Consider the following 11,208-nt stretch of genomic DNA (forward strand, 5'->3'; position numbering starts at 1 on the left):
AGTTTATTTAATATTATATGTTGTTATAATATTATATGTTGTATGTAAATATATATATGTAATGTATGTCTGAAGTTGTAACGAAAGTAATTTACCCTGGAATTGTTTTAAGTATTTCTGTTTCTGATTAATAGCGCATATTAATCTGATGTCTGTGTGATTCAGACCCTGCTGTGTGCACTAAAGTGTATATGACAATAAAGTAGCGTGAAACACAATGTATTTATTTTTAAAATGTATTTTAAATGGGCTTATAGGCTCATAGGTTTTTTGTAAAAAAAAAAAAATTCACAGCACCCCCTGTTCAAAATGACTTCCAGCGGCCCTGGTCACTTGTGTGTTTTGGGAACATAGCCTTGTACTTTCCCTCTCCTGCTTTTGTTACGGCTTGGTGACATTGTAATGGATGGCTGCAAGGTACAACCTGTAAAAATATAAACAAGCAATACATTTATTGTAAAAGTAAATACTACTTTTTTTAACACAGTTACTAAAATACTTAAATACCTGCACAGCATTCCAATAAATGGGAAAATCTAATTTTTTGCTGCAAATCTAAAATCTCAGGCTACGGACGGCAAAGGCATCCACTGATGATGGTGATTGAAACATTGTGAAACGATGCTACTGCCTGGGTTCCTATGATTATGCAGAGAAAAAAACTTTGTCATCATCAGTTATACATTTAAGACTGGTAGTGGTTTCACTAGCTAAATACATCATATGTGTCACACACCTTTACTCCTCATATGCCAGTCTGACTCCTTGTACTGTGTGTAATGATGTTGCATGTTTGCATACAGTGTAGAAGGATGTGTCCAGCTGCGAATCTAGGATATAGACAAATAAAACAAACATGTATTCAGTCAAAAAGACATATTATAACAATAGAGTACAACGATTATAAATCGTTAGACTATTCATTAAAACGTTAATGTATTACATGGCCCAACATTAACAACACACATTACGTGTTAAAGAAAGCTTCAATTAAAAACAACAGTAAAATACATATAACATTAAACAAATCATCTGTACTTTGAGTTTCTTGAGTTTTATCATGAGAACAAACTTTACCGGTAACAGTTTAGCTGGAACAGCTTAGCAAGTTTGTAAACACATCTAAATAAACATCGATAAAAACGATAGTCTGCAAAATTCAACATACACGTGTGTAAATATGGTACGTTGTTTATGAAATACAGTATACACAAAACAATTAGCTTGCAAGCTTAGCTCTACACATAGATATATATCTGAGCTCTACACATAATGTTAAGCTCCGGTTACCGGTAACGTAACTTACAGTAAAGGCAAATAATAAACATGAATACTTACAGCCTGTGATCCAGAAGTGCACGGTAATCCAACTTTCAGGAGGAAACGTCGCGCAAATCCAGCTTCGGTTCATCAGAAGCAGTTATTGTGAAAACTCCGAGAACAACTTCTGACTGGATTTTTCCGGAACCGTATTAAACATGATGTCCTCTGTGTAAGTCCATAAAGTGCTATTTTGCCCTCGCATCTAAAGAGACAGCGTCTACTCGAGAGATTTAATCGCTTAAACAATGAAACAAGAGTTTGCAAACAGGGTCAAAGCAGGGACTCCCAACCTCCGCCATTTTAGCTCTCTTCTGACTCAGCGCTCTCCACCCCCGTCTTTGAGGGCGTACCCAAGCGAAGCAGAGAGGGCTGAACTATGATAATGTTGGTCTTCTCTACGTCACTAATCCCAGGAAGTAAACTGTTGCCTACAATCCGAGTGTTTTTTGTAGTCCTTGAACGTTAGAGACGATAACTCGCGTCATCGTTTTCTTTGAGGTATGTACTTTTTGAATATCGTTAGCATGTACTAATACACACTTACACACAAAAGGATGTTTAAAAACGTGTATCTCATAATAGGTGCTCTTTAAATGATAAGATATTTGTCCAATCATGACCCTGTGCTTATTTCTGTTCAGGCTCTTTCTGAAGATTGTTAAAGGTTTCTACTTACTGCGCGATTTGTGGTGCAGCTGTGTCATCTTTGTCAAACTTTCCTCAAAATATCTTCAGTCGTGTGTTCATCAGAACAAAGACATTTATACAGGTTTATAACGACATGAGAGTGAGAAAATGATGACAGGTTTGGGTGAACTTTAAATATGATGCGGTTAAAAATTTGGGTACAACTAACTTTTGCAAAAAGTTAGTCTAGAGCCCTGTTGTAGCTTTTATATGATGTGTTTTGTAAAAGAGATTATTAAAGAAATTATTCTTATGATTGTGTGTAGTAAACAAGGCTATGAACCGCCCAGCTAACAATTTTTGGTTCCCAAAACGTTCCCCTAACGTTAGTTTTTGGTTCTCAAAACGTTCCCCTAACGTTAGTTTTTGGTTACCATAACGTTATTTTCTAAGGTTTGTTTTTGGTTAGCCAGGAAAGTTTTCTTTACAGAAATAGACCGTTATTTTTAGGTTATTTTAACGTTTTCCTAACGTTAGGAAAACGTTAAAATAACCTAAAAATAACGTTCTATTTCTGTAAAGAAAACTTTCCTGGCTAACCAAAAACAAACCTTGGAAAATGCACAGCTGACATGGAGTGAAAAATGATCTCACCAGGGCGCGAGGGCGCGTTGTCGCGGCTCCGTGCACGCACTGACAGAGCGCGCAAGACTCCAGCCTCAGTGAAGAAGTGAAGGCTTACAAAAGTACGGCACGTCTATTAGTACATCCCATGCTGTGTTTTTATCTATCATATCTATCTAAAATAAGTAAAACACATTTCCGTATAAGGAGGAATAAAATAATTTATTTAATACAAAATCTATAATAATTAAATTATGCTATTACTGGAAAAAATGTCTATTAAAATATTATACCATTATATTACACAGGTTATTTTATATAAAAATACCTCAACACATCACATATTATGTATTTAGATAACATTATATTTTATCAAATATATAATAGTGACTTAAACACAATAAAGAAGAGTTAAAACAGATATTTATTGAAAATATATAAACATTTAATTCACTTTAGTTTAACAGACCTTACAGCAGCCGCCTCTCCATTATTAAGTAACAACAATCAGCATCTCTCTCTCAGTTTTTACAATAATCAAAAGCTTCTAACTTCATATTCTCTTCATGGAAATAATTAAAATATATTTTCGTTTTCACATATTTAAGCTACTAATGAAGAAACAAAAAAGAAATTGCTAGAATGATATACTCTGAAGTTAAAACGCAATGAGAAATAAATCAGTCACTTTAGGTTAAAAGATCTTACCACAGTTAGTCGGCTATCCGTTTTTACAACAATAAAAAGTTTCTAACATTATATTCTCCTCAAATTCTCCTCAAATCGATTGGAAATCACTCGTATATATATTTCTTCTCACATATTTAAGTTACTAAATCAAGAAAGATACAAAAGAACCGCTAAAATAATGTTAGTCTCTGAGGTAAAAACGAAAGGACCGTTATTTTTTAAATTAACGACTTTACCTGAGCAGAAGATAAAGCGGGTACTCGTGAAGAAGGCGGTAAGCTCGTGCAGACAAGCACGCGCATATTAGACATGCACACTAAAGGAATAATGGGTTTAATTATGCATTCACTTCATTTCCTAAAAAAAAAACATAACCAAAAAATAACCATTAGAGAACTTTATGTATAAGTTATGTTTAGGTTATTTTATGGTTCCAGAAAACCAAAAAATAACCAAAAAATAACGTTCTGTATAAGTTATTTTTAGGTTATTTAAAAATAACCACCCTGCAACGTTATGAGAACGTTATTTTATGGTTCCAAAAAAAGAACCAAAAAAGAACCAAAAAATAACGTTCTGTATAAGTTATTTTTAGGTTATTTAAAAATAACCACCCTACAACGTTATGGGAACGTTATTTTATGGTTCCAAAAAAATAACCAAAAAATAACGTTCTGTATAAGTTATTTTTAGGTTATTTAAAAATAACCACCCTACAACGTTATGGGAACGTTATTTTATGGTTGCAAAAAATAAAACCTAAAAATAACGTTCCCAGAATGTTATTTTTTGGTTCCCAAAAAAATAACCAAAATATAACCAAAAACTAACGTTAGGGGAACGTTCTGTGTTTGCTGGGCGGTTCACGGAAACGAAAACCAGAAACTTTCAAAAAATATATGTTCCAGAACAGAAACGTTGATTTAAAATAATGGTAACTGGTTAATACCGTAATTTTTTCGTTCTTTGACAAGATTTCTGTGCAATACTCGATGAAGTTCACTTCGTCGTTGACTCATTGGAGAAATGAGAAGCTTGCCACCAGCAAGTAGTTTACTCAAGTCCAAGTTTTTTCTTTAATGCTCAATCATAAGAGGTAAATATTTTAGGCTACCAAATATCTTAAGATGTTTGTTTTTTACTAATTAGTGGTGTAACGGATCGCAGTTGATCCGTGATCCATATAGATCACGAACCACGATTCGGCTCGCATGCGATTCGCGGAATAATACGCAAATTTAAATAGGGTGAAAGTTGATAATTGCACGTGTTTCAAAGGCTTGCAAATGTTAACATGTAATTTTTTTTTAAAAAATTTCACCGCTAAAAGACGCTAAAGTGAGCAATTTTCTGCCCTTCAAAGATCAGAACTCTTGATGTATAAACTTCAGAGAGAGAGTTATGCTACTGTGTCTCATACTGTAGTCCATTAAAATACATTTGGTGAATAAAGCACTGAAAAACAACGTCTTTTTCACTTTATGTGGTGCGACTGTTTATGCTGCATCTTCTTCCCAAAGTGCCGTTTGGCATTCGTCCTCCGTCTATGTGTGTGCGCGTGTTTAAGCGCACTCAACAAATTTAGGAATGTCAGAATCACATAGAACTGAGTTATGCTGCTTACATAATGTAGCCTTTTTAATGTTTGATGACAAGATAATTTTACTTAAGTCTCTATGTAGACGAATAATTTAAGTTTAACGGTCCGGACCGTATCTTGGGAAAGTGATAGAAACTCGGGGGTACGTTAGCCTTGTCAGATATGCAAAATATAATGCGACTTCTTACCTTTTGTGTTGATATAACGATCGTGAATCGAATCAAGTCTGTTTCAGATGTGTGAATGATCCATGAAAGTCCAATTAAATCCAATGACCATTTTTGTCGTAACACACTGTATATAAGATTACTCTGTAGGTTTCAGGCGTTCAAACTTTGTTTTTAAAAGTAGGCGGGAGTATAATCCATAATATCCAAATAGCGCTGTTATTTCCGTGAGACATGATAACAGCATAGAGGGTATCAGCAAAGTGACTGCTCTGTGTTCTCTAGCTACCTGGTGGGTGGAGACCTGCGAGTGGGGTGGTGGGCGGGAAAATGTGACGAAACGGCTAGTTACGTCACAACGGCGCTGAGTTTGAACTCGTGCAATCTGAGACTTCAGAAACGTGTATCTCACTCAAAACAGCATGGATGGATTTTTTTCCAAGTTTGTATGTGTGTGGGAGCATCAGAGACACAGTAAAAAAGTGAGTTTTTCACAATATGGGCACTTTAAAATACTGTTTCTGCTCGGAACAAACCAATTGGGGAAAAATTCTGGTTCAAAGCCATGGTAGTAAATGTTGTTTTCATTATACAGCACATGTTCACACAGAGACACATCTGTGCAAGATCTCAGTTAAATTGTTTAACTGGATTATTGTTGTGTGTTATAGTTCAGATCATCAGAAGAGATCAGATCCAGAGTTCAGTTGTGTGTCTATGAAGAGTGATGCGTCTATGCCTCATCCATTGAATTTTAAGAATGAATCAACATCTTCTGCTGTCAGGTATAAAACACTCTGAAACATGATTATAGCTTTTATATGATGATGTGTTTTATAAAAGATATGATAAATTATTCTTGTGATTTGTGTTTAGTAAATGTTATCTTCATTATTATACAGCACATGTTCACATAGAGAGACACATCTGTGCAAGTTCTCTGTTAAATTGTTTAACTGGATTATTGTTGTGTGTTATAGTTCAGATCATCAGAAGAGATCAGATCCAGAGTTCAGTTGTGTGTCTATGAAGAGTGATGCGTCTATGGATCATCCAAGGAACTTTAAGAATGAATCAACATGTCCTGCTATCAGGTATAAAACACTCTGAAACATGTGATTATAGCTTTTATATGATGATGTGTTTTGTTAAAGAGATGATAAATTATTCTTGTGATTGTGTTTAGTAAATGTTATCTTCATTATTATACAGCACATGTTCACACAGAGACACATCTGTGCAAGTTCTCGGTTAAATTGTTTAACTGGATTATTGTTGTGTGTTATAGTTCAGTTTATAAGAAGAGAAAGAGATCAGATCCAGATTTCAGTTGTGTGTCTATGAAGAGTGATGCGTCTAGGAATCCACCAATAACCTTTAAGAATGAATCAACATCTCCTGCTATCAGGTATAAAACACTGTGAAACATGATTATAGCTTTTATATGATGATGTGTTTTGTTAAAGAGATGATAAATTATTCTTGTGATTGTGTTTAGTAAATGTTATCTTCATTATTATACAGCACATCTTCACATAGAGAGACACATCTGTACAAGTTCTCTGTTAAATTGTTTTTACTGGATTATTGTTGTGTGTTATAGTTCAGATGATCAGAAGAGATCAGATTCAGAGTTCAGTTGTGTGTCTATGAAGAGTGATCGGTCTATGAATCATCCAATGCACTTTAATAATGAATCAACATCTGCTGTCAGGTATAAAACACTGTGAAACATGATTATAGCTTTTATATGATGATGTGTTTTGTTAAAGAGATGATAAATGATTCTTGTGATTGTGTTTAGTAAATGTTATCTTCATTATTATACAGCACATGTTCACACATCTGTACAAACACTCAGTTACAGTCTTTATATTAAAATAGTGTAAATGAAAAAGTCAAATGACAGTTTTTATTAGCAGGTTACATGCAAAGTAGGGATGGGCATTTTACAGTAATATAATAATCGAATATTTGTATCTTTAAATTACGTTTTTATGTATTTTTTATAGGGGTGTCATGATTCTCCAAATCCTCGATTCAATTACATTTTTGATTCTAAGGTCATGGTTCAATTCGACAGGTTGCTATGCCATTTTTAGACTATACTTTTATGAAATATAATATCTGACATTGAACCCATAGAGTCGTGCTGCCAGTGTAAAAATACGATACATGCACAAACCTGATAAAATAAAACTTCCTGTCTGTAGGAGCCATATTTATGTTTTTTGCTTTTAGTTAATATAAGTAGTTAATAATTTAATTTTTCTTCAATATTTGATTTAGAACAGTTTAATGTTTTGAGTATGCCTTCTCTCTAGAGGCAATGGGGTTGCATCTATAAAAGGAGTGTCAAGCCAAGACCACAGGAAAGGTTCCGGTGCTTGAGCCTACTATCATTGACCGTCAATTACGTCAGCAACTACGTCAGCGTGAGCGTGACAGGTGCAACGCGAACACGCTGAATGAACTCAACTCAGCTAAACAAAGAGACTATAATTTATGCTTTAAGTTCCTTTTCATTTGTTTAATAAATATCATCAACATTCAAGGACCACGTTGTTCAGACAATCTTTTACGAGTCAAAGAAACCCAAGCACCGGTATTCCCTAGAAGTGGTAAGATGAAAAATTAGAAGTGTTATTGGAACAAACACACAGAGTTTGCCACTACAAAAGTCAATGATACGGCTTTGGAATCAATGGAATTAATGGAATGACTTTAATGGAACGCTGCTGCTGCTCCTGAATGTGTAAGGAATTTACTTTAAATGGAGAAACTTTTCCTGGAAAGGAGACCGGCGAGCGAAGTGCAACAAACAAAGAAACAAAGAAAATAAACTGCATCGGAGGTATGTGCGATTTATATTGACTGAAATGGAATCTAAATTAACTGGCATTTTTGAAGATATTTTTGTTTGAATTTTGAATTGATGGATCACGGAGTATTTTGAGGTTTAAACTCCGCTGCTTTGTTTGAGAAGACGCCGGTGAAATAAGCCACTAATGAATTAACGCAATACGCGACTTGAAATTAAGAATTGTACAAATTTAAGAACATTTTCTTGAAATTAGTTGATTGATTATTATTTACTATTTTTGCTGAAACGAAAACAAAAAATTGAGCATTTTTGGAAAATGGATTTTAGTGAAGACGAGGAAGTAAACCAAGACGACATGTCTGAAAGGAATCTTACTGAAACATCAGCGAAATTGCGCTCTTCTAGAGCGGGTAAAATATCTCATCTTACGAGAAGAATGAACATTGTTAATACGTTGATGGCTCATAATGAAAATCTGGACGAAGTAAAAGGAAATATGAAACAGTTTATTGATGCACTTAATGAATTCGAAAAGCTCCATGAAACTTACCAAGAAACATTAAATGAAGAAGAGAGAAATGAAGATTTAAAAAATTGGTATGAACCAAAGATTAAACCAATTAATACATTTTTGTGTACTGTTACAAGGTGGATAGATGCTATAGAAAACCCTGTTTCTGAGACTAATATTCCTGTTTTTTCTTCTGGATTTGAAACAAGTGTATATCCTGATAAAGAAGATAATGCTTCAGTAGCTGGATCAGTGCATAGTAGCAAGTCTAACAGGTCAGTCTCATCCACAGCATCAGCACGCATTCGTGCTGAAGCAGAAAGAGCAGCTCTACTTGCCAAGGCTGCTGCTTTGGAGCAAAAGCATGCTTTAGAAGAGCAAGAAGAACAGCTAGAATACCAAAAAGAACAAATCAGAAAAAGAAGAGAGACTTTGAAAATTCAAACTGAATTAACTGCAAATAAAGCCAAAATAAATTATCTAAAAAATGCAGAAACAGAAGCTGTTCGTGCCAATTCAACATTAGATACAATGAATGCTTACCTAGAAGATATGGAGAGGAGAGCTGAGCCATTTGTTAAACACACAATGATGGACACAAGGCCTAGGGATGTAGTCCATATGACAGACAGAATACAGCCGTCTATCCTGTCTAAACCTGCCACTAAGCCCATATATAATCCTTCAGCACAGGGTTCTTTATCGACAACAAGGAAAGGACAGGAATCTGATAGTCTCTCCAAGATTCTTGAAAAACAAACCCAATTGACAAGTCTCTTGGTAAAGCAGCAATTGTTATATACTTTGCCTAAAGGAAATATCACTGTTTTTGATGGAAATATCTTGCAGTATATGTCTTTCATTCATTCATTTGACCATATCATCGAAAGTAGAACAGACAATAATCAAGACAGATTGCAGTTCCTCATCCAGTTCACAAAGGGGCAAGCTCAAGACCTCGTCAAAAGCTGCCAACACATGGATGTAAACCGGGGCTATAGAAAAGCAAGGCAATTGTTGAAAGAACATTTTGGCAACGAGTACAAGATTTCATGTGCCTACATAGAAAAGGCACTCTCATGGCCAACAATAAGATCAGAAGACTCAAGAGCATTACAAGACTTTGCATTGTTTTTGAGAGGTTGTTGCAATAGCATGGAGCAGCTTGAGTACATGGAAGAGCTAGACACAATCTCTAACATATAAATTGCCATATAAATTGAGAGAAAGATGGCGCACAAAGGCTTGTGAACTACAGGACCAACGAGACAGCAGGGTAAGAATGACTGACCTGGTGTCTTTTATTGAGAAGCAAGCTGCTATAGTTTCAGACCCAATTTTTGGTGACATTCAAGAGTCTAGTACCACCAAAATTAAATCTAAAGTCTTAATGAAATCCCTTGCTAAAGGTAGCTTTGCTACAAATGTAGATGTGAAGTTGTCACAACAAAAGGCAATAGCACCAGACAATGCATGTATATTCTGCACTGGCAAGCATGAATTGATGTCGTGTTCACAATTTGAGTCCAAGCTACATAGAGAAAAAATAACATTCCTCAAACAGAATGGAATTTGCTTTGGATGCTTGACAAAGGCTGGACATGTCAGCAAGGACTGCAGCAAGCGTCTCCAATGTTCCATATGTCATAAACAACATCCCAGTTCCTTACATATCAAAGTGAAAAGACCAACAGAGCAAACTACAGTGAGCACTATGCAGGTTTCTCTCAATGCAGGTGGGCATTCTGGGGCCGGTAATGCACAGAATTTCCCGAAATGCACATTGTCCATTGTACCTGTGCAGGTTAAAAGTTCAAAAGGTAGTAAGATCATTAACACCTATGCCTTTTTAGATCCTGGCAGCTCTGCTACTTTTTGCACAGAAAATCTCCTGAGAAGACTGAACATCACAGGGAAAAGGATCAACATCCTGCTAAGAACTATAAATCAAGAAAAATCTGTGAATACTTGCATGGTGAATGGATTAGAGGTTAGTGCATTAAATGAAAATAACTTCATTATGCTTCCAGAAGTGTACACTCAGAAAAGTATGCCTGTGGATACCAACAGCATTCCAAGGAAAGAAGAGCTATCTAGATGGCCTTACCTGAGTGATATCCAGATCCCAGAACTCAAAGGTGAAGTGGAGTTGTTGATTGGAAACAATGCTCCAAAAGCCATAGAGCCGTGGGAAGTAATCAACAGCCATGGAGATGGGCCTTATGCGGTGAAAACCCTATTGGGGTGGGTTATTAACGGTCCTTTGGAAAGCAGTGCCATTACAAACAGTAATGGGTGTCGTGATGTTACTGCAAATAGAATATCAGTTGCAAAGTTGGAAGATTTGCTTGTACAGCAGTACAACTATGAGTTTAATGAGACAATGGATGACAAAGAAATGTCAGTAGAAGATAAAAGGTTTATGAGAATTGCTGAGCAATCAATTAAGCTGCAAAATGGACATTACAGTATAGACTTACCTTTCAGAAGTGAAAGTCCAGTGATGCCCAACAACAGTCTGGTCGCAAAACAGCGTCTATTAGGTCTTAAAAGAAAGTTCCAAAGAAATGAGAAATTTAAAAATGACTACACAGAATTCATGGAAGAAGTGATAAGCAAAGGATATGCAGAGGTGGTGCCACAAGCTGAACTTCAAAGATCAGATGGAAAGGTATGGTACATCCCACACCATGGTGTTTTTCATCCTAAGAAAGGCACCATTAGAGTGGTGTTTGATTGTGGCGCAACATTCCATGGAACATCTCTAAATGCTGAACTCCTCCAAGGCCCAGACCTGACAAGCACTCTTTTTGGTGTTCTCACTAGATTCAGACAACAGCCT

General features: G+C 35.7%; 1 long non-coding RNA gene across 1 annotated transcript; it reads right to left on the reverse strand.

The window, feature by feature from the left end:
* Positions 1-328: 328 nt before the first annotated feature.
* Positions 329-1,924, reverse strand: LOC129448501 (uncharacterized). Its single transcript, XR_012368699.1, has 4 exons — positions 1,339-1,924; positions 737-830; positions 508-639; positions 329-424 (listed from the first exon to the last, which is right to left on the reverse strand). It is a non-coding gene; the product is annotated as an uncharacterized lncRNA (long non-coding RNA).
* Between the last annotated feature and the right edge of the window lie 9,284 nt (positions 1,925-11,208).

This window comes from Misgurnus anguillicaudatus, unplaced genomic scaffold (genome assembly GCF_027580225.2).
Source record: "Misgurnus anguillicaudatus unplaced genomic scaffold, ASM2758022v2 HiC_scaffold_33, whole genome shotgun sequence".
NCBI classification, from domain to species: Eukaryota; Metazoa; Chordata; class Actinopteri; order Cypriniformes; family Cobitidae; genus Misgurnus; species Misgurnus anguillicaudatus.